The 13525-nt window shown below is 33.1% G+C and overlaps 1 protein-coding gene across 7 annotated transcripts in view; it reads left to right on the forward strand.

Annotated features, from left to right (window-relative positions):
• Positions 1-13525, forward strand: part of LOC143233333 (B-cell receptor CD22-like) — a 173624-nt gene that overhangs the window by 39761 nt on the left and 120338 nt on the right. Inside the window, exon 1 of one of the 7 annotated variants that reach the window (XM_076469475.1) lies at positions 2186-2205. The exons of the other annotated variants lie outside the window; for them this stretch is intronic. The gene's annotated coding sequence lies outside the window, so the exon portion shown is untranslated. Of the gene's footprint in view, positions 1-2185; positions 2206-13525 lie in introns of those variants that run through there. 7 annotated transcript variants of the gene reach the window in all.

Genomic DNA, 13525 nt, shown 5'->3' on the forward strand with positions numbered 1-13525 from the left:
GAACATGGTATTTCCTCTGTATGGCAAGTTTCTATTCCTTTGCTTAAGGTTGTTGGGTTATCTGCATCTGCATTGTCACTTGTAGTACTAGTAACTGGCTTGCAGAACTGTCTAATATCGAAAAGTTTCAGACGCTTCCTTGTCATGATTGGAATCTGTTTCCCAGATGACTCAACAGGCTAAAATACAGTCTTATAAAGAAAATGATATATGTAAAAGTGGAGTCACCGAAGAAGGTCGAAACGTTGTTCGCTCCTCTACATAGTGATTTCTCTTGCTATACCAGTCGTTTTTTACGTATATAAATGTAATACTTATTTAGTAAGTAAGTATTCGATTACAAAGAGGCCCGGTATGGCCAAGCGTGTTAAGGCGTGCGACTCGTAATCTGAGGGTCGCAGGTTTGCATCCCCGTCGCGCCAAACATGCTTGCCCTTTCAGCCGTGGGGGCGTTATAATGTGACGATCAATCCCACTATTCGTTGGTAAAAGAGTAGCCCAAGAGTTGGCGGAAGGTGGTAATGACTAGCTGCCTTCCCTCTAGTCTTACACTGCTAAATTAGGGAGGGCTAGCGCAGATAGCCCTGGAGTACCTTTGTGCGAAATTTAAAAAAACAAACAAAATCGATTTCAAAGATAACGTTATTTGTTTCTTTAGATTTTTTAATGAAGGACGGACTTTAGACACTAAAGCGGTAATAAAACAAAATAATCTCAAGAGAGTTTTTCTAAATTTGAAATGTTTTTTTGAAAACAAAATTTTTGACAAGGAAAGACTTAGTTGGGGCACTAATTTGGGCTCGTTTTTGTTGTTTATTTGCTTTCTGTAACTTTTTAACTAAAAAAGTAACACAACTACTAGATGGCGTAGCGTCCCAGTTACTAAGTTACACTTCGAATGATCTGAACATTAAGTAAATTTAACAAAATATTAGAGATGAAGTATTTATTCCTATTTAAATTTGTTGGTGTGATTATCTTTCCTGAAATGGACTATTTCGTAACAGAGTTCGCGGGATGCTTGAAGTTTCTTTTATATCTTTGAAAAATAGTATATCACTAAATAGTCGCTTTGTACCATGTTTAGCTATCAGAATCATAAGTACCACTAGATACTCATTAAAAAAATGGTTACGTTTATTGTTTCTATGGAATAAATAAACTTAGATATTGAATACAGAACCTTATGTAACTACTTTTAAAGTGAATACATTTTACTTTTATTGTTGTTGTTTTGAATTAAGCACAAAGGGACTATCTGTGCTCTGCCAACCATGGGTATCGAAACCTGGATTTTAGCGTTGTAAGTCCGCAGACATACCGGTGAGCCACTGGGGGGATTTACTTTCATTTTCACTCATTATACGTTGTACCTAAGTTTGTCAGAGTTCAGTTGTTATTTGTAAAGTAAAATCCACCGTACATACAATGTTAATTCTAGCTCAGTTTTAGCTTAGTTTCGATATAAATATTACAATTTTGCCGAACATTGTTCTTTATATATTTGTGATGAAAATATTGAGTAACACTGTGTTATAACATTAGTAGGCGAAGTTTAGACTCGAATGTTTGGTTTGAGAGGCTGAATTACAAACGTAAGAGATTTGTTTGGCATGTTTCTGCTTTATTTAAAGTGGTACTCAACAGTTACACTATTACAACTAAAGGATAAAATGGTAAACAGGGCATTTCCTTTCAATATAGATTTATCTTTGTTTACATTCACTTAGTATTAATTCAAACATGGCATCATGGTTTGTTTTCTTTTGTTTGTTTTGAATTTCAATATTATATTGAGACACCAATATTATATTATAACATTTTAAAGAAAATGATACATCGTTTAAAGTAAAATCAAATTTATATCAATTAGCATGTTAATAAAAAATGTTGTCATCGTTTATTTCGTTATAAAATAACCAACCAATATGTTTTGAATAGGCTGACAAAAGTTTTGTTCTCTTTAATGGAAGCAGTAGAGTGATTATGCTATAAAAAACTACACTTAAGGGCCAATATGTCAAAATCTGAATATTGTATATCACGTTTATGATAATAGCTCCAGAACTGGTACAGAGTATATCTTGAAGGAGAACTGGTACAGGTAATATCTTGAGGGTAGATAACCGAAATTCGCACATTTGAGGGTGGTACTGAAATTGGTCCAACTGAATTTACACTTGTGGTCAGTAGATCAGGCATAGTGTAAGTAAACATACTTTACTGCCAGTAGTTTATAAAACTGATCTTACCTTGTGGGTACTGGTTTATCCGTTATGTAATTAAAGCCACTTTTTCTTCCACTGTTAGATGTATTTGTTCATGCCATTAGTGTTTTCATTCGGTATTTCTTTGAATTACTTTACCACTGAAAATACCGAGTAAAAACATATCTGAATTGTAAAAATGTTGTTGTTTTGAATTAAGCACAAAGCTATAGAATGGGCTATCTGTGCTCTGCCCACCACGGGTATCGAAATTCGGTTTTTAGCGTTGTATTCTCAGACATACCGCTGAGCCACTGGGGGGCAAACTATAAAAAAGAAAAACAGTTAACATGTCTTTTATGTGTAAACTTTGATGACAGAAGTTCCCGCGGAGACAAGAACCACTACAGAGCTCGCGTGCGTCTGAGATCGATTTTGAGGAGACTTAAGTTTGACAAAGTTTACAGTTCTCATCAAAAATGAGACCGAGACAAAAAAACAACAAGATTTTAGAAAGAACGTGCCAAATATTTCTCGATTAGATATGCTTGTTTATCAGATAAACCATTTTTTATTTGAGTAATTATAGCAACGTGCACAAATAATAGCTCTAATCTTGCTAAGAACGACCCGTTTATGTGAAAGCCTGAAAGAAAACCTTTCTTCTAGACAATGCGTTCAGTAAAGCTGACTTGATTATACATTCGTATAATACTGCAGAGAAGATTAAATTAGTTTGTAATCCAAATTTCTAAGACTGTCTTCACGTGTTTACGAAAGTTTTATTTTTCACTGTCAAAATGCGACATACCATCCAAGGATGTTTTATACAACTAAAGATCAAAGTTATCTTAACATCATGTGTTGTCATTCTAATTCTTAATGTCTGCGACGACTTGTACGATGAAAAAAAAAGAAGAAAGATCAGGTTTATCAAATGTCCTTATGTTAATGTTAGAGAAAAGATTACTGTTTACAGTGTTGAGTAACATAAGTATTACAGTTTGAAGGTTATTGAACTTCATCTAGTTAAATGTTGCATAAGCATTAAAGTTTGAAGGTTATTGAACTTTATCTAGTTAAAATGTTGCATAAGCATACAGTTTGAAGGTTATTGAACTTCATCTAGTTAAAATGTTGCATAAGCACTACAGTTTGAAGGTTATTGAACTTCATCTAGTTAAAATGTTGCATAAGCACTACAGTTTGAAGGTTATTGTACTTCATCTAGTTAAAATGGTGCATAAGCACTACAGTTTGAAGGTTATTGAACTTCATCTAGTTAAAATGTTGTATAAGCACTACAGTTTGAGGGTTATTGAATTTATCTAGTTAAAATGTTGCATAAGCATTACAATTTGAAGGTTATTGAACTTCATTTAGTTAATATGGTGCATAAGTATTACAGTTTGATTGTAATTGAACTTCATCTACTTAAAATGTTGCATAAGCATTAAAGTTTGATGGTTATTGAACTTCATCTAGTTAAAATGTTGCATAAGCATTACAGCATGAAGGTTATTAAGTTAATACGTTTTCTCAGAATATAGTTTCGTGCGAGCATGATTCTCAATGTGACCGATGGATGTTCGTGAAATCTCAACTTAAAGTGAAATTAGACTCCAAAATAAAACTAGATATATTTTTCATTCAGTCTTACGAAGTTTCAACCCCAAAATTAGGGGGGGGATTTTATTTCCCGAGGTCTACAGAGCGCACATATCCCGTTGTAAGGCTTTTCGATAAAACAAATGGTTTTAGTAACAGTATATTTTCGACAATAAAAATATATATATATAGTTATTATTGTAGCAATTATTTATTCATCAGTATTTCTTCACATAACTCAACAACATAACACACTTAACTAATATAAGTATAATAGTACTGTGTGTTTTCAGTCCATGTAACTGTTTCACAGGGTGTAGATGGATTTTCACCAAAGAAAAACAAATTTTCTGTTTAGCAATTTTTTTACGCTTTTAACAACTACTTTGTTTCTTGTAGATGAATATTCACCGATGTTAGTTTGGTAGTTTACTGGATCCAAGGAAAAACACATGTAAAATTTAAGTTTACATTTTGAATTTTGCGTATTTTTATCATTACCTCACTTTCTCTTAATGGATCTTCACCAAATTTGGTATGGAGGTTAATTGGAATTAATGGAAGACCCAAACAAACTTAGAGCTTCACATTTTGTGTTTTACAGTATTTATTGGTGTGTGTTTTTTTTACAATTACATCCAAGTTCAACAACTTTTCATGCCCTAAGATAACCTTTCTTTAATTATAAATCCACATAACTTCCGTCCAAAGGACGGATACTCCAAATAGTATGAAAATAGTATTCCTAATTATTTATTCAGTGTTAAAATTCCCGCATCCTATAATTAATTGAAGGAAAATCTCTCGAAGTGCAAAGCACGTTGCTTGGATATAGAACAACCGTGTCACATGCACGTTCTGAATGCAAAATCTCCAGATGGATTACCCAATAGCCTGCAACAATGGACATCTCGTATTACAATGCAAAAAACGTTTAAGATCTGTGAAAAGTGTCTGTGAATTTTCTAGTATTTCTTGTTATTTTTACACGTTAGAAACACACATACGCTCACGCACAAGTTTTTAAAAATTGATTAGTTACCTAGTAACTAGGTAATCAGTGATTAGTTATCGCTTCTCTTTGATATTAAAATTATACCGTTTTATCCATTTTTATAATATATAAAAGCGATTTTTCATATTATTGATAAACAGATTAAATGTATGTTTTGCACACAAACAAAAGAAATCTCATATACAATACTTGCTTTCCTAACAAACATAGGCCCGGCATGGCCAAGCGTGTTAAGGCGTGCGACTCGTAATCTGAGGGTCGCGGGTTCGCATCCCCGTCGCGCCGAACATGCTCGCCCTTTCAGCCGTGGGGGCGTTATAATGTGAGGGTCAATCCCACTATTCGTTGGTAACAGAGTAGCCCAAGAGTTGGCGGTGGGTGGTGATGACTAGCTGCCTTCCCTCTAGTCTTACACTGCTAAATTAGGGACGGCTAGCACAGATAGCCCTCGAGTAGCTTTTTGCGAAATTCCAAAACAAACAAACCTAACAAACAACAATATTTTCGGCGAGTTACTTGTCTTATGAGTGGAGAAATTTTCACGCTATATCACGCATCACGATATTATGATATATATTATATTTACTATAAGGTTTAGTGTTATGTTACACAGTATATATTTAAGGCATGATCTATTCGTTACACTATAAAGTCTATTGTGTGATCCATTGAAAAAGACAGAAAATGAGGAAAATCTAACTAAATATCTCACTTTGTAAATATTTCATAGATAAAATCGACGTTTTCAGTTTTTAATGCTTAAGGTAAGGTTAGAAGATCCCTAGACCACACTCAAATAAGTTCAATGATTTTACACGTTAGACCTTCTGGACATAATGAGGTCGTACAAACTGACATTACGTCGCATACTGCATATGGAATAAAAACTGACTTACATTTAATTGAAAATGACTTTAGTATTCAAAGTATTACTTGGAAATATTTATAAAGTACCTTTTTTTTCTGGATGCGTCGAGAAATGTAACTTTTAAAAGACTATTTTTGATTTGTATTAAGCAATACCTTTCCATCATTTTTGTTATCCAGAGAAAACGAGGCACCATATTTACGTTACACAAAATTAATACGTCCTCTAGCGGCTCAGCAGTAAGCTAGTGGGATCGCAGCGCCAACATTCAAGTTTTTATACCCACGGGTACACTGAGGTCACTTGATGTGTGAGTTTGAGGTCAATGAGAAACAAAGTGGTCAAGCGTGTCCAGGCGTGCGACTCGTAATCCGAGGGTCGAGGGTTCGAATTCTCGTCTTTTCTGTCCCGTTTCACCAAACATTCTCGTCAAAATTTTTTGTGTTATAAGGTTGTTTATTTATAGTATTAATTTTCAGTCGTGGGGCGTTATAATGTGACGGTCAATCCCACTATACGTTAGTAACAAAAGTAATAAATTAAATGAATATAAAATTCAGTAGCCTAAGAGTTGGCGGTGAAGGTGGTTCGAATCCTGACTAGCTGCCGTGGGGCGTTATAAATGTGACGGTCAATCTCTAGTCTTACACTGCTAAATTAAGGCCGGCTAGCACAGATAGCCCTCGTGTAGTTTTGTGCGAAATTCAAAAACAAACAAATCAAATATAACTTTTCCACTTTAATATCTACATAGGGGTCATTTCCCACGTTAAACTGTTCGAACGCCTTATTAGAGTTTTCACACATGTCGCAAAATTACCTTGGTTTGATTGTTTCATTTACAGTAACTCTCGCATAATTCTATTTTATTATTTATGTGAAAAAGTATAGCAGCATAAAAAATGAATAAATAAAATAAAAATATCTTAAAACGTATGTGTGTTTTTAAACCTCAGGCATATCAATAATACGTACCGCTACCCGATAGAAAGACCTATTACTCTAATTGTAAGATCAATATATGATAAAGTTATACTGTTTCACGTGGAGAATGTTCACTGTTAACTTCAGCTGAAAGCATAATATAATAATACTTGAAAGAAATTTTACCTTTCAGTGGGGAGATTCTTTACGTAAACTGAAAATCATTATACGTATATAGACAAAGTATTTACAGTATATTCAAATTCGCTCATATGTGTGTTCAGTAGAAACTGAATTTAGTTTATCGAATGTATATAAAAATAAAGTACAGAACTCACGTTAGAGAAGGTTTATCTTACAGTAGATAGACAGTAGACCAAAGTAGTAGGTACATCCTGGTATTTCCGGTCTAAAAAAACAAATGTAATGAATTGTAAGTTATAGTATTTTATTTCACAAAAAACACTGAAAAAATGACATTTTTTGCTGATTTAGAATGTCAGCTTAACATTACGAATAATACTATTACTTTTGATATACATATCAGATGCTTTCAAACTAATGTGTGTAATGATAGTTTTTAGTTCTGATAAAACGACGAAGTGGTTTCACATTGAAATTGGTGAGAAACTTTTTATATAAGCAGAGACCTAATTAGTTTGTCTATGTCAAAACTGTCAGAAAGAAGACTTTCAAATATTCAAAAAATATAGTATAAATTTAATGACGTAATAACTTGGTGACATGACTTCTTATTTTCATCGAACTAAGGACCTGAAGATGGAAGGTTTGAGTTTGGGTCATGTTGTTCATACCTATTCGTTCTTTTAGCTGACACTTATATCACGCTATTTGGTTAAGACAAACCGTTTAGGTGTCGTTGTTTTGAATTACGCACATAGCTACACAATGAACTATCTGTGCTCTGACCACCACGGGTATCGAAACCCGGTTTTTAGCATTGTAAGTCCACAGACACACCGCTGAGTCACTGAGCGGCCAACTGTTTAGAAGGAGTGTTTGTCTTCGACTCACGATCATAACTCAGTTCAGTTGTTCTAAATTAGAAGCGACTATGCTGAACCTTGGCGTCACTGACCTGGTCTTTTGACCCGTGTGTCAAACAAAATACTTACAGTTTGACAATACGAAATATCAAAATTTTCATTACCTGTTTCAACACACACGTGCAGACTTCTATAAAAAGTAGAAGTCTTCAGTTTGACTGATTTGGGTTTTACTGTTTCAACACACACGTGCAGACTTCTATAAAGAGTAGAAGTCTTCAGTTTGACTGATTTGGGTTTTACACCACATTTCATTAATTGATAAATTATTATATGTATAATGTTTTGAGTTTTTACTCACTCTAATGTTCACATAGGATGTGAAGAATGTGTAACACTCACACTACTAATTTACTATTTTGAATAATTTAACACTCACACTACTAATCTACTATTTTGAATAATTCAACACTCACATTACTAATTTACTATTTTGAATAATTCAACACTCACACTACTAATCTACTATTTTGAATAATTCAACACTCACATTACTAATTTACTATTTTGAATAATTCAACACTCACATTACTAATTCACTATTTTGAATAATTCAACACTCACATTACTAATTTACTATTTTGAATAATTCAACACTCACATTACTAATTCACTATTTTGAATAATTCAACACTCACATTACTAATTTACTATTTTGAATAATTCAACACTCACACTACTAATCTACTATTTTGAATAATTCAACACTCACATTACTAATTTACTATTTTGAATAATTCAACACTCATTACTAATTCACTATTTTGAATAATTCAACACTCACATTACTAATTTACTATTTTGAATAATTCAACACTCACATTACTAATTTACTATTTTGAATAATTCAACACTCACATTACTAATTCACTATTTTGAATAATTCAACACTCACACTACTAATCTACTATTTTGAATAATTCAACGAGAAAAATCCTTTAAATACTAGAACTAGTGTAAATATGAAGCCTAATTTATCACTCGATTCGTCACTTGTTACTGGATTACACCGGTTTCAGAGAATTATAACCTTTCATCAGTAACTGTGAACGTTTCATTACTACATGAAGCATAATCTAGACACAAAGTGGTAGGATGGCTAGGATTAGTGATGAGAGATGGAATTTTATGAAACTGATATGATACGGTAGCAAGTGATGGGTTTGGCTTCAGAACTATTTTTTGTTATTGTCAATTTAAATACACATTTTCACACACACACATACATATTTTTTTTTTAAATTAAGGTCATTCATTCCAACAGATAGCATCATCTTTGTTTATTGTAAATGTAACAGTTCAGCTTAAACTATTTCCGCTTAGAATAAAATACTTCTGCTGCTCAGAGATGTAGTTCCAGCTTTGATAACAAATCAAATCAAACGGTTTTATCTGAAACATCTAATATCAATTCAATATACTCGCACTTTATTTGAGAGGAAATGCGTCTGATAAAATCTTAACAATACTTGATTTTTCTACTTTGTTTTTAAACGTAAGATAAGATCCATAAGGACCAGTTGATTTTTTAAAACTGTTATTTCATACCCACTCTTGAGAAAAGTAAAAACTGAACCCCACCTATTATTTACTAAAAAAAAAAGACTCTTCTCTTAAACTCGTTCAAAGTAACAACCATCTCCACTACTGTGAGCGGTAACTTGTCAGATAAGTTAGTCATATAAATCCACCATAAACGTTCATATATTTTTTCGTCTCCCGTTAGTACAGTGGTAAGTTTATGAATTTATAACGTTCGATTCTCCTCGGTGGACGCAGCAGATAGCCCGGTGTGGCTTTGTTAAAAGGAACACGTGCAGATATATTTTTTTTCTTTTACAGATCTTTGCTAATTGTTTTCATTATACCGTACAAGTAAATGAAAAACTTTTATCTTACCAGTCTTATGGATTACACTGTAAGCTTCAATATCATCGTCTCTCCACCTTTAGTTTTCGTAACAAAATAAGTAAACAGAGATTAAGCCAAACCTATAGAGATAATTCTTCCGTCCACGAAATCACCCTAATAAGTTTATCTCTGAACCAGTTTCTCAGTACAACTAAAATATTCAACGGTTTGCAAATTACGCCTCTCCTAACTTCATTAAAATAAATGAGAAAAACCATATGTCTAAACACTGACCCGTACAGGCACCTCACTAGTGATAGGAGGACACTTTGACTGAACTCCATTAATAACAATATTTTGCTTTTTTCCATCGAATTCCTTCTTTTGCGTATTTGTTCTGTTTCCGCAAAGCCATAGTGGTCTATCTGCTGTGTCAACCTAGGGGAATCGAACCCCTGATATTAGCGTCGTAAATTCGAAAACTTGCCGCTGTACTAGCATAGAAGAGGACTTCTCATAGCTCAGCAGTTTCGAATTCTTATAAAAACAAGAACAAGAAACAGCATTCCTATAAAAATCCTATAAAAATCTTATAAAAATTCTATAAAAATCCTATAAAAATCTTATAAAAATCCTGTAAAAATATTATAAAAATCTTATAAAGATCCTATAAAAATCTTATAAAAATCCTATAAAAATCTTATAAAAATCCTATAAATATCTTATAAAAATCCTATAAAAATCAATTTTTAGATTTCTTTTCTTTAAACACAAGTCTAATTTCTTATTTTCTTATTTAGTTCCATAAATCTTCAAACCTATCTGCAAATTTCAATTTCGTGACTTAGGGAGCTTATCTCTGTTTTCTCCTGTAAGTTTTGTGAAAGACAATTACGTTACTCCTTTTCTGTTATCCAGTTTTTTTATTATTAAGAACATGTCTGTCTTTAATTGACACTTTTGAAAACAAAAATGTGCACATTACCCTTGAACAAATTATTCATCATATTCTGCTTTGATTATTTCAATTATTATTATCTTAACATGTAACAAGATAATGAACTTAATTATAAATTTATTACTCATCCACATATATTCTCATACATCAGTGCTTCGAACCAGAACCTCGTTAGTTGTTAACAATAAATATAAAATTACATCCTTTCTGTTGACTCTCTGACAATATTGATATGGAAAACCGTTCTAAATCACTTCTACCAATCTTTCTTTTCCTTAGTTGACTTTATACAATCCCAATCAATGTGTTTTCGATAAAGCTGTGTTGTATTTATTGTTTCATTGTTTCTATTATTACCAACCATGAGCTCATATTAACATTTTCATAGGTTTATAACAGTTTCCACTTGGAAACTTTATACCCTTTTAATATGTGATTGTAACCGACATAGATTATAACTCCTTTATATGTCTCTAACCATTCTATAAACAGCCATTCATCCCTTTTTTTAAAACGCCTACACTACTGAACACCCTACACTTGTATTTGTTGGTAAATGAAAAACAAGAAACTGTTATAATTTCAAAATTTTGAGATAAAATTCGTGTTCAGATTATTACTTTGAAATATATCGTTGCTGTTAAACTTACATTGTTTTAATTAGGTTTAAACATTCGACGTCAATTGACGTATATTTGAGTTTGCTTTTTTATAGCATAGAATACAAATATTAAATTGTAAAATAAAAAAACACACGTTATTTTTAGTTTGCTTTCTTATAGCATAGAATACAAATACTCAATTGTAAAATAAAAAAACACACGTTATTTTTAACTTTAGAAAACAGTGATGTTATTGTGTAGAGAAAAGTATGGCGCATGTAAACAGTGACCACAATGAAGCAATATAGATCCATTAAATTCAAGGACAAAGGCTGATGGTGGAACAATATAATAGTACAAAACCAATTTAAGCATGCCAAACAAGGTATAAAGTACAGCAGTAAATACAAATATTTATTGTATAAGTAATACAATTAATCATTTGTAGATATGATTGATATTAAGTTTTATCGAAAGGTGATTACGTAAACAAATAACTGTTAATAGAAGAGGATGGACTGAAACGTGACACAGAAGTATTCAAGATGTCATCATGAAGGCTCGAGAGTAATTAGATGGTGCGTTTTATATGGCTCTTTGGTGTGTTTTTTTTTAGTTATAGTGACGCACGAAACAAAAGTGAAATGAAATTAACGTCTTCAAGATTTAAAATGTTCCGTTGTACGGTTACAGCCTCAGAGATTGGAATAACGTTTCTGTGCGTGTCATTCTTCACAAGCAATCCTGTGTGATCCACTGGGTATTTGTTACTCTAGACGTCTGATTGTGATGATAATGTTAGTAAGAATCCAGTTAAACCCTTTGTGAAGCGTGTATGCGAATGTCTTAATTGCGGAGGCGTTCCTATCTGTCTATGTTTGCATCACTAATGCTCTTATTATTTATTTTCCTTGAACGTGTTACTTCGTAATTTTAATCCTGGCTCAAATTATGTTAGAGGTCTCTGAAGTACTTATCAGCGACTTCCTTAAGATGTCACTTCGTTATTTCAGCGTAATCCCTAAAAATCCGTGCTTTAACAGGAAATGTTATAATATATTAATACTATATTCAGGATTAATCAAGTTTTGAGCCAACTTTTTGGCTGTAGTTCACAAAAAGTTTGATGACACAAACCTCAGAGTATATTCTATGGACCACCCAGTGTATCAGCGATAAATTTGGGGGCTTATAATGTTCCAAAGGCCCAGCATGGTCAGATAGCCCTCGAGTAGCTTTACGCGAAATTCAAAAACAAACAAAACAAACTTCCTGGTCACTCGTCTTGGGCTTGGCATAGCCAAGCGTGTTAAGGCGCTCGACTAGTAATTCTAGGGTCGCGGGTTCGAATCCCCGTCACACCAAATATGCTCGCTCTTTCAGCTGTGGGGTTGTTATAAAGGGACGATCATTACCGCTATTCGTTGGTAAAAGAGTAGCCCAAGAGTTGACGGTTGGTGGTGATGACTAGCTGCCTTCCCTCTAGTCTTACACTGCTAAATTAGGGACGGCTAGCGCAGATAGCTCTCGAGTAGCTTTGCGCGAAATTCAAAACAAACATAGTGCTCCAAAGCAGATTTCGATACCCGTGGTTGGTGCATCACAAATTGCCCATTATGTAACTTTACGCAAATAATATCATTGGTATATAAACTTTACGACGTTCACGATAATTTACAGTGTGAAACATTTTTTTTTTAAACTACAATGTTATTGTTCGTTTAAAAGCTATTCCATTTTTGTGTTCAGGCTAATATTTTATTTGGATATAAGATTATTATTAGAAATCTTTCTTGAAGCAGCCGTAAACACGAGAACTTTTATGAAACGATTGGTTTTAGTTGAAGTGAGTTATATAACCACACTGGAAAGTTAACTCCACCATTATACACAAAGTACAGCAGGTTAGACAGCTTGTAAGGGACAGCGAGTCTGACTGAATCCAAGCCAAATGCAATTATAAAAGACTGGTGCGTATAAACGATTTAGACTAAATGAGGTACGTGTGACAGAAAGAAATAATATAAAACAATGTGATTCATCATCGATTTATAAGTAAAAAAAAAAAGACTTGTTCTTCAGTGAGATACCTTTTAGATATTAATATTATAGTGAAGTGCTTATATCTAGCAATATGAGAGGATTATAAGTCTGAAAAATCAGATGTTGATAACAATACGGCACATTAAATTGCAAAATAAGATGTAATATACGTAGTAGTGTATCACAGTTATAAGTCTTAGGAGCTTAGGCAAAGCTATTTTATGAAACGAGCAGTAATTCATTATATTTGTGAGAGTAGGTATAGGTTATAAGTCATGTGGGCTGCTTCGTAGATAACAGAAGTGATAGCTAGACTCTATGTTGAGAGTTGTACTACGTTAGGTAAATACGGTCAGTAAGCTGCAATTTATATACCAGTAAA

The sequence above is a fragment of the Tachypleus tridentatus genome, chromosome 12 (genome assembly GCF_004210375.1).
Source record: "Tachypleus tridentatus isolate NWPU-2018 chromosome 12, ASM421037v1, whole genome shotgun sequence".
NCBI classification, from domain to species: Eukaryota; Metazoa; Arthropoda; class Merostomata; order Xiphosura; family Limulidae; genus Tachypleus; species Tachypleus tridentatus.